This window comes from Carassius gibelio, chromosome B22 (assembly GCF_023724105.1).
Source record: "Carassius gibelio isolate Cgi1373 ecotype wild population from Czech Republic chromosome B22, carGib1.2-hapl.c, whole genome shotgun sequence".
Lineage (NCBI taxonomy): Eukaryota > Metazoa > Chordata > Actinopteri > Cypriniformes > Cyprinidae > Carassius > Carassius gibelio.
In genome coordinates, this window is record NC_068417.1 from 28541129 (window position 1) to 28555310 (window position 14182).

A 14182-nucleotide genomic window follows, 5' to 3' on the forward strand; every position below is an offset into this window, starting at 1 on the left:
ATATATATATACAGTGCCTTGCGAAAGTATTCGGCCCCTTGAACTTTGCGACCTTTTGCCACATTTCAGGCTTTAAACATAAAGATATAAAACTGTAATTTTCTGTGAAGAATCAACAACAAGTGGGACACAATCATGAAGTGGAACTAACAAATAAAAAACTGAAAAATTGGGCGTGCAAAATTATTCAGCCCCCTTAAGTTAATACTTTGTAGCGCCACCTTTTGCTGCGATTACAGCTGTAAGTCATTTGGGGTATGTCTCTATCAGTTTTGCACATCGAGAGACTGAAATTTTTGCCCATTCCTCCTTGCAAAACAGCTCGAACTCAGTGAGGTTGGATGGAGAGCATTTGTGAACAGCAGTTTTCAGTTCTTTCCACAGATTCTCGATTGGATTCAGGTCTGGACTTTGATTTGGCCATTCTAACACCTGGATATGTTTATTTGTGAACCATTCCATTGTAGCTTTTGCTTTATGTTTTGGATCATTGTCTTGTTGGAAGACAAATCTCCATCCCAGTCTCAGGTCTTTTTCAGACTCCATCAGGTTTTCTTCCAGAATGGTCTTGTATTTGGCTCCATCCATCTTCCCATCAATTTTAACCATCTTCCCTGTCCCTGCTGAAGAAAAGCAGTCCCAAACCATGATGCTGCCACCACCATGTTTGACAGTGGGGATGGTGTGTTCAGGGTGATGAGCTGTGTTGCTTTTACGCCAAACATAACGTTTTGCATTGTTGCCAAAAAGTTCGATTTTGGTTTCATCTGACCAGAGCACCTTCTTCCACATGATTTGTGTGTCTCCCAGGTGGCTTGTGGCAAACTTTAAACAACACTTTTTATGGATATCTTTAAGAAATGGCTTTCTTCTTGCAACTCTTCCATAAAGGCCAGATTTGTGCAGTATATGACTGATTGTTGTCCTATGGACAGAGTCTCCCACCTCAGCTGTAGATCTCTGCAGTTCATCCAGAGAGATCATGGGCCTCTTGGGTAGATTTGCAGTGGTCTGATACTCCTTCCATTTCAATATTATTGCTTGCACAGTGCTCCTTGGGATGTTTAAAGCTTGGGAAATCTTTTTGTATCCAAATCCGGCTTTAAACTTCTCCACAACAGTATCTCGGACCTGCCTGGTGTGTTCCTTGTTCTTCATGATGCTTTCTGCGCTTTAGAAAGACCTCTGAGACTATCACAGTGCGGGTGCATTTATACGGAGACTTGATTACACACAGGTGGATTCTATTTTATATCATTAGTCATTAAGGTCAACATTGGATCATTCAGAGATCCTCACTGAACTTCTGGAGAGAGTTTGCTGCACTGAAAGTAAAGGGGCTAAATAATTTTGCACGCCCAATTTTTCAGTTTTTTATTTGTTAAAAAAGTTTGAAATATCGAGTAAATTTCGTTCCACTTCACGATTGTGTCCCACTTATTGTTGATTCTTCACAAAAAATTACAGTTTCATATCTTTATGTTTGAAGCCTGAAATGTGGCAAAAGGTCGCAAAGTTCAAGGGGGCCGAATACTTTCGCAAGGCACTGTATATACTCATTTATTTACCAGTACTAATTTGAATACATCACTTTAGAACTAGTAACAAAGGAAATTTAATTCCTACATTAAAAGAGTAGGGTATTATAAGAGAATGACTGAGTGAGTGTGATTACAGGTAGTCAAAAATGCTACAGGTAGTCCAAAATGCAGCAGCTAGAGTCCTTACCAGGTTTAGAAAATATGATCATATTACCCCAATTTTACAGTCTCTGCACTGGCTACCTATTAAGTTCCATATCAGTTATAAAGTATCATTACTTACCTATAAGGCCCTAAATGGTTTAGCTCCTGCGTACCTAACTAGTCTTCTACCACGCTACAATCCATCATACTCCTAACGTCACGAAAGGCTGGACTTTTGGTAGTTCCTAGGATAGCAAAGTCCACTAAAGGAGGTAGAGCTTTTTCACATTTGGCTCCCAAACTTTGGAATAGCCTTCATGATAATGTTCAGGGTTCAGACACACTCTCTCTGTTTAAATCTACATTGAAAACACATCTCTTTCGCCAAGCATTCAAATAATGTATTTCTTAAATTGTGACTGCAGTTGCATTTGATCAAATGTGCATTTTTATTCTTTAGCTTGGGTTAAACTAATTAATTTTACTTTGTTGGAACAGCAGCTATGCTAATGATGTCTCTATCTGTTTCTATGTTTTGCCTTTATGTCTTTATGTTTTGGTAACTAGGATTTACACAAGCTCCAGTCTGGATCCAGAACACCTGAGAAGAGATGATGCTGACCCCCTCAGAGGACCTCAGATGATGCTAACCCTGAATCAACAAACAGAACTAACAAATATTGCTACACGTGTGTGACTGCATCATATAATAACTGATGTTAATAATTAGGGCCGGGACTTTAACGCGTTAATTGAGATTAATTAATTACACAAAAAATAACACGTTAACTAAGATTAATTAATTACAGAAAAAAATTCCCGCATTTTTAATAACGGATTTTTGCACCGCGGAACGTTACTCACTGGATGAGTTTCGGCGGACCGATTATACTGGAGCACCAACTAGCGTTCGCACATCACCGTAGCACACATCGAGCCTCAAGTATCACCTCAACGCAAAACATATAGCAGCTAGCGTGGACTTTACACTTTATGTTGAACTATGTATTATTTTGTTGGTGCAACTGGCAGTTTATGTTGAACTTTTTATTGTTTTTGCCATGGTTATTGAGAGTTGGACTTAGTATGTTATGGCCTCTGAAGCAACAGAGAGATTTTTTTCTAATAGTCAGTGTTTCCAATGTTCTGAATGTAATTGACAGTATTGTGTTTTACTTAAAAACACTTTACAGAAGGTTCCAGCACCTATAAGCTACCTGAATTTCTGAAATGTACTATTTCTAAATTGTTTCTAAATATGCTATTGCTTCACTTAATGGCAAAAATTGCACTGGTCTGCTAGACTTGGTTGAACAAAAATAAACAATATTTTGTTGCTTAAGCTTATGTATTCAGTCATTATTCAGTGGTATACTATAAATCCATGTGAAAAAAAAAAAAAAAAAACTTCTCACTGTTTTCAGGTCAAATATTTATATGCAATTAAAATGCGATTAATTAATTACAAAGCCTCTAATTAATTAGATTATTTTTTTTAATCGAGTCCCGGCCCTATCAATAATCTAAATGATAAAGACTACGTCTTGTATTCATTTTTCTGAAAAATTCTGTCATACGCGCACAAACTGACATATAATAAGCTATTACTAAATATTGTAGAAACATAATTTTCAGTAAAGTTGCTTTGTAATGATTTGTATTGTAAAAAGCGCTAGACAAATACACTTGAATTGAATTGAATCGAACAGCTGTTAATGATCTGTCAGTCGCATAGATCATTCACTTAACCAGCCACACCAAAGCAAACAGGAGGAGAGCATAAAGAGACAGGGCAAGTAGAATTGAGTTCAAAATTAAAATATAGGCCTACAGTTTATAGTTTATTTATTTAAAAGGAAGGCTATATTTGTGTAGAAAGTTGGGGATCAAAGTGTTATTACAATTCCCTTTCCCGCCAACTCCAGCTGACATTTATTCCTGTCCCGTCCCAATTCTGTGATTAATAATGATTTTATTCCCAATCTCGCAGGATGTCAGCCTCACATGACAGAATCAGAAGAGCTTTATTACCAAATATGTTTGACTTTATGACATGAGCTTCCTGTGTAGAAGGAAATATAGCATAGTGCAGACATACATGATAGTGTATGTACACCACTAATATTTTGCACAGAATACAGTGTTTAACAATAATATTGTACACTCAACCAACTGTATTTATCAATGTTCTTAACGTTGCTGCTGTTCACAATGTACATATAATCCTACATTGCACTCCTATTTATATTCTGTACATACTCTGCTCGATACTGTATATACATGTATCAACTCCACTGTACAATCTGTAAATCATAGCTTTACTTACTCTGCACTGTATATATAAAACCCTATACTCTTGCAGTTCTGGTTAGATGCTAACTGCATTGCATTGTACTCTATACTCTGCATAGACAAAGTTGAATCTAATCTAATCTAGTGCAGACATACACGATAATAAATATACATAATTCTATGTACAATATATATAAATATAGTTACATAATGTAAAAAAACATACTTGTAACGTTGATCGCTTGTTTGTTTTGGTGGCATCCATGGATGAAACTTCATCAAACGATTCCAATTCTGCTAATACCATTTAATTGTCCAACAAAACGCATTGCTAGAGTTCTTAGAGCAAAGATATTTGTTTTTCGCGTTCTCTGTGCCAATTGTTTATCTATAACCATTGTTAAAGCCCGTGAGCTATCCACAGCCCATCCTGGCGCACGCTGAGCGCAAGTCCGACTCAGATGCGCACACATGCGTTGCGTGATTTATTAGACACCCCTACTGAAATTATACTACTTCAGTCTGTGGATGTTTATCAACGTATACATGTGTTATGGACTACATATTTCACTGAATTGGATAGTCTGAACCCTTTCCAGTGTAACTATATTGCTATTGTGGGAATGTAATGGATTACTCTATTAACAAGATGTTTCAAAGGTTAGTTTCTTCTATAAAGTTAATGTGTTTTTCGGTTGTTAAAAAAGACCTGATTGTACCTGCTGTGTTGATTGTATCATAAAATTATACATATCATTAGAATCGCAAGAATCTCAGCCTTCCAAAGATATATTACATGCTTATCTTTTTTTTTTACTTTTTTTTTTCAGTGTTTCACAAAATTTTCAATATTGGTATCGAGCATGCCACGGACGGTACACTGAACCGGTATCAGGTACCAAACCACATATTTGTAGTCTAAACAACTACACTCTCACACAACAATAGCTAAGGTTGGTGTGTAATTGTAAATGTATTGGAGGTTTGGTGATTTCGGGAGGAGCACGTGCAGAAAATTAACACAGCCGGTTCATCATCAATAATTACATCAACTATCCAACCAGCACAAGAGAGAACCCCTATATATAATCAAAGCAACCTTACCTTCATTATTTCTAGTCTTTCAGCATTCCGTTCGTTTATCTGCCATTACAGACCCAATTTTTCTTGTCCAAACAACAAGAGCTATACTCAGGATTTTTTTTTATCATTTTCGGATCCTCTGCAATCCACTAGCCCAGGATTAATCCTTTTCAGCCAGTCATGGGCACTGAGCCCCAGGCTCCAGCACAGCCTCTGTAAGCAGCGTTAAGCCTGAGGCAAACTCTGATTAATTCCAATGCACCGTTCTCACGGAGGGTTAACAAAGCGGATCTGTATGATCTATTTGTCACCCTTAAAATCAGCCAACTCCACTCTTAAATTCACTCCTGCTGTCAAGGCGGCCAATAGATTGAGCAAAGCCCTGAACTCGTCTCACTTGATACCACCATTGCCCTGCACAAGACCCAGCTCCCCTTAAACACTGGGTCGCAGCGGCAGGCCTTCAACTAGCCTGGGCCACGTCCCAGATCTCACCGCAGCAAAGCCTCACTCATCTCCGAATTCGGCTCAACCTTTTTTTTTTGTTTAACTACATCGTAACATAAAAGGATGTTGATGTCTTTCTGTAACCATGACGCAAAGCTGTAGAATGCACAACGAAATTACTCAGATTTTCTGAATTTCATTAGCACTCAAATACACGGATTAAAAAGATTTTCGAGAAATAAGTTCAACTATGTACCAAAATTAACAATTATATGTGCTGTACAAACTTAACAACTAAGGTGTACATAAAAAAATAAAAAAAAATAAATAAATACTCAACAGGTGCAACTGGCACCTCTCTCTGTCTCTACGAGCTAATTCCCGCCCACTGCCGCAGGAGCCTGTAGCTTCTCTTCCCACTGCTGCACCAGTGCCTGCTTTCACAGAAGCCATGTTCTCTTTTCGGGCAAAAGTTCCATTCTGTAATTTTCCATTGTCTTTTAGGACTGTATTATGAAAAATGTGCAAGCAAATATCTTAGCAACTGCATGAAAATTAATACACATATCTGCACAATTAAAATTATAGGTATAATCATAGATGTCTATAGATACAAGCATGCCTCATCAATGCATCCGTTTCACAGCCCACACTACAATGTGAAAACAGCATTTCATATTGATCCACTTTGGACAGCGTTACCAAAAAGCTCTGTTTTCTTTGACAAAACGCTGTCTCAGTGTGGATGGAAGACCAAAATGGAGAGAAAGATGAGTTTAAAATTAAAGGTATTATTGTGGACAAGGCCTGAAGAATTACCAAATTCAAATCCCACAGAAGCCTTTATCTGTATTTACCCAATGCCACAGCTATGTCTGTTCCTGCAGAAGCCTTACCTAATTCACACACTGACGCAGCAGTCCCCTCTCCAACAGGGGCTTTTCCATATTTCCCCAGTGCCACAGCAGTGCCTACCCCTGCCGGACCCTTTTCTGTATTTCCCCACTGCCAACAGCAGTCTCAATGTCCAGTCTTAAGCTTTGCAAATTTTGGGGGGTTATCAATGCTCCGCTCTGGCTGCTGTCCCGTACTAATTACATATTTCGGGGGAGTGCTCTGGGTCCTGGTTAGAAGCAGAGCTCAGACCCCTCTCCCCGGAAAGGGAGACTACCCCAGGCTCGAGAGTAATTACCAAGCCTGGAGCCCTTTCACCGGACAGCACAACAAAAACACATAACCTTTACTCAGTTTATTATATGTAAGTGTGAACTTACAGTTTTGAATTACAGTTTGGGATACCTCCCTGAAATGACTTTTTGCAGGTTGGGATGTCTGATAATCCATTATTTCCAACACTTAATAAAGCCACTTTTCTTTAAATCTTGATGTTTTATTTCACGTCATTGCATTTATATTGTTGTTAAGCTAGATCTTTCATTGCTGTTGGTATTTCTACAGTGACTGATTTGGCGCACGTTTTTCTCTGTAGCGACACTACCTCTTTATTGGTTTGCCGGGGGACTGTAATTACTTATATTTTACAAATGTCTTAAATTGCTTTTATCACATTGTGGGGAAATATCTAAAAAAAAAAAAAGCTGATGAATTGGCTTATATTGAGAAAGGTAGCGCCTTGAGTTAATATGGTATTTATGAATATTGTCTAATTCATTAACCCATATGTCACTTATTTCCTCCCCTACTTCATGCTCCCATTGTACGCCTTCTGGTTAAGTTTTGAATAACAGTGAGTTGTAAAGTAGATTATATGCCATATGTCAGAAGGGCCACATACTTTTCTTTCCATTTGGACTCAAGCTTGTAAAAATGCTGTCTAACCACATTTGGATAGTTTGAAGCATAATAATAAAGCATATTAATAAAGAAGTTTGAAAGAGCCATTTTACCTTCAGCTTTAGATTCACAAAAGTGTGTTTTACTTATTCTATGGGATTTACAGTCTCACAAAAAAGGAAGACAATGATTGCATTTGCTTAAAAATATTAGGCAAAAAATACAATTGAAAAACATTAACCCTTCCTAAGAAAATTGGGAGGGATTTCCAAAACTAGCGAGGGAAAGTTGGCTATTGAATAATGAATAATATATATTTTTACAAATTTAATGTAATGTGTTGAAGAACTGAAAAAAAGTGTATACATGCATTCACTGACCAGTTTATTATGTTTATATTTTTCTTTTTTTGCTTCAATTTCGATCTCTTTACTTAACATTCTGAATACTTTTGTAAATAATTTGTAATAATAATAGTACTGTAAATGCTCGACATTTACATAAAATGTCATAATATAAATGCCTACATTTTATATGTATAAATAATATAATAATTTCGTAATTCTAAATAAAATATGAATGAATCCATCTCTGATAATCCCTGGTTGCTATGGTCATGCAGGTTTGTTTATGCATTAAACTCGTGGCCACGAGAAAAACATGTCGTTCCCTCAACATAAGAAGTCGTGGCCACAAGAAAAACATTTTGTTCCCTCAACATAAGTCATGGCCACGTGAAATGGATGTTGTTCCCTCAACATAGCATCTCGAGGCCACGACATGATGTCCTTACCTCGACAAAATGATCTCGTGGCCACGACATAATGACGTTCCCACGAGTTATGTTGTGGCCACGACAAAACTAAGTAAACCGAACAAATACTGTATGGGCACCGTAATTTCAGTATTTTTACTTCCACGTTTTTCTTTCCTGCTAGGTTGGTTACATTTACATACAAGAAATAAACACCGGCTGCCTAAGCATACATAAAATAAACCGTTTTATGTGCATTAGCGCCACCTTTTGGACTGGAGTGTTGCCCTCCTTATAAATAAATGACGCCCTCAAAACCTTACGGCGAAATTATATCCTCCACACACTCGTTTATAAGGCGGCCTCCTGTATCTTTGCTAGTCTATTTTATTTCATCCAGTGACATGATGGTTTTTAACTTCATTCAGGAGATTTTGGGTAACTGCACAACTGACAGACAGGGCAATTAGAATTGAGTTCAAAATTAAAATATAGGCCTACAGTTTATAGTTTATTTATTTAAAAGGTAGGCTATATTTGTGTAGAAAGTTGACACTCAAGCATAGTGTGGAAGTCTGCAGCTAGAGGTGTATCTAGGTTGATGTTGAAATCTCCAAGCATAATTAGGGGAGTAACATCCTCAAAAAAGGTTGACAGCAGCACATCTAATTCATCTAAAAAGTTACCTAGTGGTCCTGGGAGTTGATAAACAACTACAAAATGTATTTTAAGAGGGTAGGTAACAGTAACTGAATGAGATTCAAAGGAGCTGTTGATACTCAAAGATGGTAAAGGATTAAATTTCCAATCATTAGAGATGAGCAGGCCAGTACCTCCACCTCTTCCAGTCAAACGGGGGGAGTGGGAACATGAGAAATTATTGGAAAGTAATGAAATCACCTTTGTTTACAGCAGACTGGCAATTCCAGAGAACAATAGAAAAAGAAAGTAGTGTATAAGCAGACATAGAAAAGTGTGCATGTTGTTAGGATTGCACTGCCTACAGTGTGTGATGTGTGGTTTGCGAGTGGTAGTGATAGTAGGGATCTGGAAACACATACACTTAACTTCCGCTGATTAACTGTTTCTCTCAAAGAGGATTTCTTTACACTTATACAGATCTTGTACTTGCACTTACATACACTTTTACACCACAGGTAAAAGCGTAAGTGCAGAAAATGTTTATTTTTTATTTCTGTTGGGATTTTTCTCAAACAACAAAACACCAGCACCACTGCAGATAGCACTGTATTTAGTTTTGATTTTTTACCAATTTGTTCATTTTTTTATTCAACCTCAAGTCATGTAAATGAATATAAAATAGCTTTCCCACATGCATCTGCATCAGCTCCAGCTAATATAGCCCTCAGAGATTGATTTAAAATAAAAATAAAAATATTTCACTAATATCACGTTTTCTTCCCATAAGGAGTGTTGTTGATGTCAAAGGTTGTGCAGCATTCATTATTTATTTTAGTGCAGATTTATAATTGTGTAATGTAACACAGCTACTACCAATACAACATTTTATATGTTAATCACTCGGAGAGCACGCTATGTACGTCACAGGAACTAACACTCGGAGAGCACGCTATGTACGTCGCAGGAAGGCCTGTCTGACAAACCTACGCCATGTCCCTCTGACCTCTACTACTACGCTCTCTATTCCAGTTGGTCTCTGGAACTGCCAGTCTGCAGTTAACAAAGCAGACTTCATTTCTTCTATTGCTACTCATTCCGGTCTCAACCTCATGGCACTGACAGAGACTTGGATCAAACCTGAAGATACTGCCACCCCTGCAGCCCTCTCCACTAATTTCACTTGTTCCCACACTCCTCGTACCACTGGGAGGGGTGGAGGTACGGGTCTCCTTATATCCAAAGAATGGAAATTTGATCTTCAGCCATCACCTACAGGTACTGGTTCATTTTAATCACATGCCATTACTGTAACCCACCCTGTTAAAATCCACTTTGTGGTCATTTATCGTCCCCCAGGTCAACTGGGAAACTTCTTGGAGGAGTTGGATGTGCTGCTATCAAACTTTCCTGAAGATGGTACTCCTCTGGTACTGCTTGGTGACTTCAACATCCACCTAGATAAACCTCAGGCTGCTAAGTTCAAAAATCTGCTCACCTCATTTGATCTCAAGCTAGTGTCTACTACAGCGACTCACAAATCAGGCAACCAACTGGACCTAATCTACACGCGCTGTTGCTCTGTGGACACCTCTTCAGTTGCTCCACTGCACACCTCCGACCACTTCCTCATTACTGCTAACCTAGCACTTACTCCTGAAGTAGCACACACTCCAACGCAGGTCACCTTTCGACGGAACCTACGCTCACTCTCTCCATCTCGCCTATCTGCTGTGGTTTCATCCTCACTTCCTCCACTCTCTCAGTTTTCTGCTCTGGACACGAACAGTGCTACGGACACTCTTTTCTCCACTTTAACATCTTGCTTGGACAACTTTTGCCCACTGTTGTCTAGACCAGCACGCACTGCCCCATCTGCCCCCTGGCTGTCCGAGGTTCTCCGTGAACATCGCTCTAAACTCAGCACAGCTGCAGAAAGGAAATGGCAGAAATAAAAAACCTCTACTGACCTCAGTGTGTATCAATCTCTCCTCTCTACCTTCTCTGCAAATGTCTTCACGGCTAAAACATCCTACTACCACAACAAAATTAACATCTTCTGTGACGCTCGGACACTATTCAAGACTTTCTCTTCTCTTCTTAATCCGCCGCCTCCACCTCCTCCATCGACTCTTACAGCGGACGACTTTGCAGCTTTCTTCACAAATAAGACAAGATCCATCAGTGACCAATTCTCCACACCGCAGACTGAGGACAACTTCACAATGACCGACGCACACTCTTTATCCTCCTTCTCCCCACTCTCAGAGATGGACGTCTCCAAAATTCTCCAGTCCAATCATCCTACTACTTGTCCACTTGATCCGATCCCCACTCACCTCCTTCAAGCGATCTCTTCTTCAGTCATACCTTCGCTTACTCACATTATCAACTCCTCTCTTCACTCTGGAACATTTCCCTTAGCATTCAAGCAGGCTCGGGTAAGACCACTGCTCAATAAACCATCTCTAAATCCAGCGCTTCTTGAAAACTACAGACCGGTATCCCTTCTTCCATTCATTGCAAAGACACTTCAGCGAGCTGTGTTCAACCAGCTTTATATGTCCCTTGTACAGAACAACCTCCTGGACAGCAACCAATCTGGCTTCAATAGTGGCCACTCAACTGAGACTGCTCTGCTCTCGGTTACTGAAGCTCTGCGACTAGCAAGAGCAGCTTCAAAATCCTCGGTACTCATCTTACTGGACCTGTCTGCTGCTTTTGACACTGTTAATCACCAGATTCTCCTGTCCAACCTCAGAAAGATGGGCATCTCTGGAACTGCTCTTCTGTGGGTTAAGTCCTACCTCTCTAACAGATCCTTCAGTGTGTCTTGGAGGGGTGATGTTTCAAAGTCACACCACCTTGCTGGGGTTCATCAAGGCTCAGTACTTGGACCACTTCTCTTCTCCATCTACATGACATCTTTAGGATCTGTCATTCAGAAGCTTGGCTTTTCTTATCACTGCTACGCTGATGACACCCAACTCTACTTCTCATTCCAGCCAGATGACCCGACGGTAGCTGCTCGCATTTCAGCCTGTCTGAGTGACATTTCTAGCTGGACGAATGACCATCACCTTCAGCTTAACCTTACGAAGACTGAACTCCTGGTGATTCCAGCTAACCCATTGCTTCATCACAACTTCTCTATACAGCTGGGCTCGTCAACCATAACTCCTTCGAGAACAGCCAGAAACCTAGGAGTTGTGATGGATCATCAGTTAAGCTTCACTGACCACATTGCTACAACGACCCGGTCCTGCAGGTTTGCCTTATACAACATTAGGAAGATTAGACCCTTCCTGTCAGAGCAAGCAACCCAACTTCTTGTCCAAGCTCTTGTTCTCTCCAGACTGGACTATTGTAATGCTCTCCTGGCGGGCCTTCCTGCATGTACTGCCAAGCCTCTGCAAATGATCCAGAATGCAGCAGCGAGGGTTGTCTTCAATAAGCCAAAAAAAGCTCATGTTACTCCTCTCCTCATCAGGTTACACTGGCTACCAGTAGCCGCTCGTACAACTGGCACAGCACCAACTTACCTAAACTCACTGGTTAATTCTTATGTGCCCTCCAGAAGTTTGCGCTCTGCAAGTGAACGACGCCTTGTAGTGCCATCCCAAAGAAGTTCAAAATCACTCTCACGGACCTTTTCCTGGACTGTGACCAGCTGGTGGAATGACCTCCCAATCTCAATTCGTACAGCTGAGTCTTTACTCATTTTCAAGAAACATCTAAAGACTCATCTTTTTCGCCTGCACTTAACCAACTAACACCAGCACTTTTCCTTTTCTTGTCTTTATCATTTAATAAAAAAAAAAAAACCTGGCTATGCGTTCTATACTAGACTAACTGAGCCTTGTCATGGCACTTGTATACTGTTGTTGTTCTCTTGTTGACCTGACTGCTTCTATTGTTTTCATTTGTAAGTCGCTTTGGAAAAAAGTGTCTGCTAAATGATTAAATGTAAATGTAGTCAACTTTTATTTAATTTAGTAACGGGCCCTTCACCCTCACCTCCTACACAAACCCCCCTCTATCCAGATCAGTGTAATGATTTGCTTCTTGAAATGTGTTATTTATTCATTAATCAAACCTTGCATTACATATTTAATCTGGTTAGTCACTTTTAACTCTTTTATTGTCAACTAGCAACATAAGTAATGACTTATCTAGTGGAGAGTGGCTATCAAGTTCTCTTCACTGGAATGCTGATGCTGCCATGTTTTGAGTTAGAAAACAAATCATGTAAAATGTAATTTTATACAGGTGCCGTTAACACTGTATGTAGTACATACTAACACTTCAAGTAAAGGTCTTACTGTATTATTTTTGTGCTCGATTTCTGTGCATTTATTGTGAGAGAGCAGAAACATTTCTGCTGCTCAAGTTAAAATAAAATGGGAAAACTTTAAAAAAAAAAAAACACATGAAAAAAGATTTAATAATAATAATAATAATAATAATAGTAATTGTTCACCCCAAAATTAGAATTCTTTCATGATTTGATCATGCTATTTTTTTTTTCCATGTTATAGTATAATGCAGTAATCTAATGAATATAATTGACTGTCCACAGACTGGTGTGAGCACCGAGGATGGTGAGGTTACAGAAGCATCTTGGAAGTGGTATTCTGACTTGGATGAGGCAATGGGGACAGACCTTCCACCACACCATCCAACCTGATTGCCTCATCCAGATCAGATGTTGCTGTAACCTCACCATACTCAGTGAAGTCAAGAGCTGAAAGAGTAGGGAGGAAGAGGAAGGACATTGAGGAGCTAATCCACGAGATGGAGGAGAGGGAAGCAGAAAGAGAAATGGAAGCAGTACAAAGGGAGGAGAGGAGATGGAGAGAGATGATGGAAAGGGATGAAAGAACAGAAAGAAAAAGATGAGAGCAAGAGGAGAAACGAGAACGAGAGTCCAAGGATAGAGAAGAAAGAAGAGACAGAGAAATGAGAGAGAGAAAGAGAGAGAGACAGGGAGACAAAGGAGAGAGAGGAGAGATTTCCTATGGCTAAAAAATAAATAAATAAATAAAGAATATTAATATTTAACTACAGATTCCATTCCTAAGTCACACCTGTGCAATAATCATGCTGTCTAATCAACATCTTGATATGCCACACCTGTGAGGTGGATGGATTATCTCGGCAAAGAAGAAATGCTCACTAACACAGACTAAGACAGACTTGTGAACAATATTTGAGAGAAATAGGCCTTTTGTGTACATAGAAAAAGTCTTAGATCTTTGTGTTCAGCTCATGAAAATAGAGGCAAAAACAAAAGTGTTGCATTTATAAATTTGTTCAGTATACTTCCATTTTACAAATGGCTTTGATCACATATTGGGGAAAAGTCTATGTAGCTTTGTTTTAGCATAATGAAGCTGATGAATGAGCTGAAACTGAATAAGGTAGTGCCTATATAATATGGTATTTATGAATATTGTCTAACTCATTAATCCAGAGCATGTCACTTATT

At 39.2% G+C, this 14182-nt stretch overlaps 1 protein-coding gene across 1 annotated transcript in view; it reads right to left on the reverse strand.

Moving 5' to 3' along the window:
- LOC127988353 (receptor-type tyrosine-protein phosphatase C-like) overlaps nucleotides 1-14182 on the reverse strand; it is a 75659-nt gene that overhangs the window by 37292 nt on the left and 24185 nt on the right. The gene's annotated exons all lie outside the window — the stretch shown is intronic.